This window comes from Sinocyclocheilus anshuiensis, unplaced genomic scaffold (assembly GCF_001515605.1).
Source record: "Sinocyclocheilus anshuiensis isolate Anshui unplaced genomic scaffold, SAMN03320099.WGS_v1.1 scaffold1082, whole genome shotgun sequence".
Taxonomy (NCBI): Eukaryota; Metazoa; Chordata; class Actinopteri; order Cypriniformes; family Cyprinidae; genus Sinocyclocheilus; species Sinocyclocheilus anshuiensis.
Window position 1 is genome coordinate 1,721,069 of NW_015542379.1, and position 5,935 is coordinate 1,727,003.

At 38.7% G+C, this 5,935-nt stretch overlaps 1 protein-coding gene across 5 annotated transcripts in view; it reads left to right on the forward strand.

Annotated features, from left to right (window-relative positions):
- The window catches only part of LOC107692482 (CMP-N-acetylneuraminate-beta-galactosamide-alpha-2,3-sialyltransferase 4-like), a 60,806-nt gene that overhangs the window by 25,819 nt on the left and 29,052 nt on the right, over window positions 1–5,935 (forward strand). The gene's annotated exons all lie outside the window — the stretch shown is intronic.

The window sequence follows — 5,935 nt, forward strand, 5'->3', positions numbered from 1 at the left end:
ATAAACACATTTCATTACACCAAATACACAAAATAATGTTCTTTTTAGCAGCATCATATGACCCCTTTAATCTGAGTGGTTCAAAACTCGATTACTTATTTTTTTAGAAATGCAATCTAAACAAACAAACAAAAAGATTGACTCCATTCAGTAAGGCTAAATGGTTATGAAAAAGTCAAACCTTGACTGTTCGCAGTCAAAATCCCTATGGATCGACCATAATAAATGAATTGGAAAATGCATTTATTTAAAATATGTTTTGAATAAAATCTGTATACCAGAAAGTTGAACGAACACACACAAAAATGAAGGGACGAGGCTTTAAAACATCCTGAGTGCAAATCATTAAAAGATTCACACACACACACACACACACACACACACACACACACACACACACACACACACACACGTACGTCATATTCTTTTTCTTTTCCACCTGAAGGCAGCAGTCTGCCACAAATACATTATACATTTCCATCCAAGTGTACATTTTTAGAGTAGAGAGGTTTGCGTATTTGCTTTTTTAAATGATGGTGAAATAGAATAATTTACACATAAATAAGAGCTGCATAATATCTAAATTAGTGCTGTCAAACGATTAATCACGATTAATCGCATCCCAAATAAAAGTTTTTGTTTACATTATATATGCGTGTGTACTGTGTATATATATTTTTTTCTGAAATATATACATGCATGTGTGTGTGTTTATATATACATAATAAATATACACAGTACCCTGATTCACGTTGCTATCAGATCTAGGAAGACCAACCTTTTAGTATCAAAGCAAAAATCATAGTGTTTCAGTTCAGTGTTTAAACCAAGGAACATTCAATGGCAAAACTTCAGCTTGCTCAAAAGACAGATCTGTCCACATTTAATTCAGCCCTGGGAATGTGGGACCCACTTTACATTAAAGGAATCTTTCACCCAATAACATATTTTGATTTAAAAAGCTGTGCATCTGTCAAAAATGACCCGCCAACAAAACTTCCTTATACATTTCTTGTTATGCTATTTTATTTCCAAATATTGGATTACATTTTTTTTAATCAACTTGTTTTATTTCAAACAGCACAGGTTTTGTTTTTGTTTTTTGAACTGATTGATCATAGGCTTAATTAATCTGAGTGTATGCACCTCAATTTTTGAGTCAAAATTGACAAATTAATCCACAAATAATGCTTTTGTTTACTCAAAAACTGAGGTGCATGAGCTCAGATCAACTTAAAAGGTTTTAGCTGTTAACAGTTGGCCAACAGTCTGGGGCAATGTATTCAAAATGGTTTACTCTGTCACATAACACAGGCACAGAACTGGGTGAAAATGGACAGCTTTTTTCCTAACAGCAGCTCTTAAAAGCCATCAGGATTTCTCTTGCAGCTGGTGTAGCCAGAGAATAACAGGGCACTTAATGAAAAAGGACACTCCTCTCGCTCTCGGGCGGTGGGAGCGTGTTAAAGCCTGGCAGCACTGTAAAACCAACACATCCACGTGTGATGATTCTGGCTGTGCTGTTTTGACAGACTAGCTTGGTTAACCCTAACATGTCAGTCTCAAGCTTTATTACGCAAAGACAACACAGCCAAACTAGTGCCCTGTGTAATATGTATCTGTATTGATTGTAAATGGATATACAGTCGTCACAGGACAATTCTGTCATTGTTTTCATATATTTCTGTGTATGTGTGTGTGTTAAGTCTCTTAAGCTCATCAAGGCTGTTGCATTTATTTGATCAAAAATACAGAAAAAACTGAAATATTGTGAAATATTATTAGAATTTAAAATAATGCTTTTCTATTTTAATATGCTTTAAAATATATTTTATTTCTGTGCATCATTACTCCATTCTTCGGTGTTACATGATCCTTTAGAAATTATTGTAATATGCTGATTTATTATCAGTGCTGGGAACAGTAGTGCTGTCAGGGAAAAACATGGATTCAGTTTGCAGGTTCAACTCAAATTTATTTAACTCTCAAAACACAAAACTCATCTGGGACTGAAGACCAGAAGCCGTAATTCAGGGCAGAGATTAGAGACAGGAAGAGGGGAACAGTCCAAATGAGCCTCCAGTCACTCCACTAGGCAGAAAGGGTAAGGCGTAGGGAGATCAGCGCACACAGTCCCAGCGTCAATGCTGACGCAACATCAGAGTAGAGAGAGAGAACAGCGCACAGGGTCCAAGCGTCGGTACTGATGCAACGTCAGGGCAGAGAGTTCCTTGTTGAGTGCGCCGAGAGGGGCAGGAGAGGATAGGCCGCAAAGCGCGGTTCTGGTAATGCCAGGGCAGGAACTGGGGAACAGAAATCTGGAGAAACGAGAGGCAGAGAGCGAGCCGAAAAGAGAAGACAGACTGAAAACACTAAACTGTACTTAGTGCCTATGAAAACACGGCAGGACAAAACACAAAAAGACTGGTAGTAGGTCACGAACGAAGTGTAGCGTGTTCACACCACAATGGTCAGACACAAGACTACACACGAGGGGAACTTAAAAAGAGGGAGAATTAAGGAATTAACAAGTCACAGGTGTGACGGCAGCTAAAGTAGTTAATAAGATAACGATGGGGAGGGAAACCACGAAGACAATGGGTCTCATTCACTAAACATGCACAGGCACAATTTTTTTGCGTGAAATGTGCGTACGGACGTTTTCACGAGTAAATCATGATTCATCAAAAACTTTCGTACTAAAATTTATTCTAAATGTACGAAAAAATTCAAGAACAACTTATACCACACGTACGCAATAATGTACGCCCGGGGGCCTTATAAGCATGTGTAAAGAACCCTACATATAATTAGATATGTTATTTACAGGGTGGGTGAAAAGTAACTAGACATTAAAATTGATAATGTATAATTAGAGGTCCAATTATATATACATAGTGGTGTGAAAAAGTGTTGGCCCCCTTCCTGATTTCTTGTTTTTTTGCATGTTTGTCACACTTTAATGTTTCAGATCATCAAACAAATTTAAATATTAGTCAAAGATAACACAAGTAAACACAACATGCAGTTTTTAAATGAAGGTAGACTGTACCCATGTGCGTATGAAAGCACCATCCGCAAATGCAATAAACTATGTGAACAGAAAAAATTACCACTCCATCAACGTTCAAATAGTCTGCGATGCCAGCTGTAACATACTAAATGTTGTTGCACGCTGGCCCGGAGGAACTCACGATTCCTTTATTTTACAAAACAGTTATTTAGGACAGCGCTTGCAAGCTGGGGGTGGTGAAGAGGGATGGCTTCTTGGTGAGTAGAAGTGTGCCCAGAATATTTTTTAGTTCATTTAAATAAAGGTTCATTATCATGATGCTTGTTGTAGGTGACCGGGGTTATGGTCTCAAAACATGGCTCATGACACCTCTAGCCAACCCAACGACCCCTCAAGAAGTGTGCTACAACCTGAAACATGCCCGTGCGCGCTCAGTGATAGAACACACAATCGGGTTACTCAAATCCCGTTGGATGTGCTTGGATGCAGCTGGTGGAATGCTGTTATACAGGCCAGACAAAATCTGTCAGATTGTTTTAGCATGTTCGGACGAAATTTTCGAACTCAGTGTGCAATGACCTTAAGTTTACAGATTGACATCTCAATTGTAGAATGGATTGCTGTGGACTGTAGGTCAGCTTTTTTTACGATGTCTATTCAGTGATTTATTAATCTGCGACAATAATATAAAGTCTTTGAATTATCCTAATTTGGAGGCTTTTTTCAGCAAATAGGTAAATGCAATCACAGATATCGGCATCTTCCTAAAACAAGCAAAACGGACAGCAGTGCTGGGTAGATTACTTTCTGTACAAATGATGAAAATTGTTAGTAACTGTGACGAGAGGGGCGGGGCCGAGAGCCGTTACAGTTACTAACAATTTTCATCATTTGTACAGAAAGTAATCTACACAGCACTGCTGTCCGTTTTGCTTGTTTTAGGAAGATGCCGATATCTGGCGCCAGCCCAAGCAGCGCTTCAAGCACGCCTTCAGTTGATACAACATTTATAATGGTATATAATCTCATTCTATTTTTTTAAATAGCTTTTGTAGTTTGCTGCAGTGCGCATTCTATAATTGAGCAAATGGAATTTGTAAAAGTGCTTTTAACGATTGCAAAGAAGTTTTAGGGAATATTAAAACACATCAGAAAACAGAATTTTGCCACAATATATTTATTCACATTTATGCACTTCTGTGACTGCCAAGCAATGCTATCAATTTATCCATTGACTCATTTATTTCCCGTAGGCCAGCTGCCATGTCCTTAACGGCAAGGATGAGGGCATCTTGACTAGCGAGCACCTCGTTGGTCAGGACTCGTGCGCCGGTGCGCCTCTGTGAAGGGGTATAACGAGTGGATTGGGAAGTAGACGGCTGGACTTCAGCTTCTTCATTTCCATCTGCTGTCTGTGGATGTTCTGCACAAGCGGGAAGTTTTGAGTTGTCATGATTACTTGAATACATTCCTTAAAATAAAGATTGATTTAAGCAAATTACCGTGTTGTAATTGCTCCTGTATTAGGTCACTCTCACCCTCACTCCTTTCTATAATGCCGCTCAAGCTTGACTGTCCTATAATTGCAGCCATTCTTTCATCGAAGGCAGACAGATCAGGTGCCCCCTGCCCTCCACCCGTGTCTTTTTTCCTCTGTTGAACTGAAATTATTCTTTTGGCCTCGAACTTCATGTCACACCACTTGTTTTTTACTTCGGCAACCGTCCGAATTTCTGGTGAAACCACATTAACGGCTTGTGTTACCGTATCCCATGCTTCTTTTTTACCTGTGCCCATTACGCCAGTGGATACACTTTTAAATAGCACATTTTTTCTGACTTCCACCTCCGACAGCAAAACCTCACGTTCATTATCGTTAAAGTTCTTTTTCTTTGTCTTTTGTTTCGGTGCCATAATTGTCTTTTTCTGGACGAAAGCCCTTATATGGAGCTGGTTTGGGTGTGTATTATGCTAATTACTAACCTTGTGCACGCGGGCGCTCATTTAGAAGACTCCAAATTCACTAACAGAAGAACGAGTTTAAGAACAAGCTCTTGTGCGTACGCACGTGTTGTGAATTAGCCGGAAAGTTTTCGTGAGAAGGTCAAATGTGCGTATAAATACGAAAAACGTACGCAATTATTAGTGAATGAGACCCATTGTTTTGCCCCAAATTTGCTGTACATGTAATCACCTTTACTGGCATAAACAAGATTGCATTATTTCATAAAATTGCATTCTAAAATGGTGTACAAAAATGAAAATGTTCAAACTTTCATTTAATGCACTTTACTTTATTATTGGGATTTAATTATGAGCTGGTGTTTGATATTTATAATTCCACTTGTTTCTCATTAGCTATGTTTCCATCACCCTGTTTTAATGTGCATTTTGAAGTATCACATGAGAAATGAGTGATGGAAACGCCAAATTTCGAAAATAAATTCATTTAATTGGCAAAAAAGTTTTTACGCTCGCTTGAGGTGGTTTTTGACTTGTGCGAAAAAGGGTTGATGTGAATAATGGGAGATGGAAATGCATTTTGCGAATAAATTCCTCCAAGCGCATCAAAAAAGTCATGTGACTTTGCGCTATGGGACGGCAAAACCTGACTAACCAGCGGACCAATCTCATTCCACAGCATTTGAAATGTTGTTATGGTCATTTGGAAATGCACGAGCAAAGTCTGTCGTCAAAGTATTTCTGTATAACTGCCTCCCAGAACGGTCTACCACGACTGCGTTCCCAAACAGCTGACATTCCCCTTCGAAAGCAAGACCGCATTTATTGTGTTTCGTCTGCTCACTAAAAGCGCAAGTAATTTATTATATTTGAGAATTATTATATTCAGTGGCTTCTCTTACTTTTCTTAGTGATATTTAGTGCCAGTTTATCAGGAAGTGACGATTTTGTTCTCTCTGA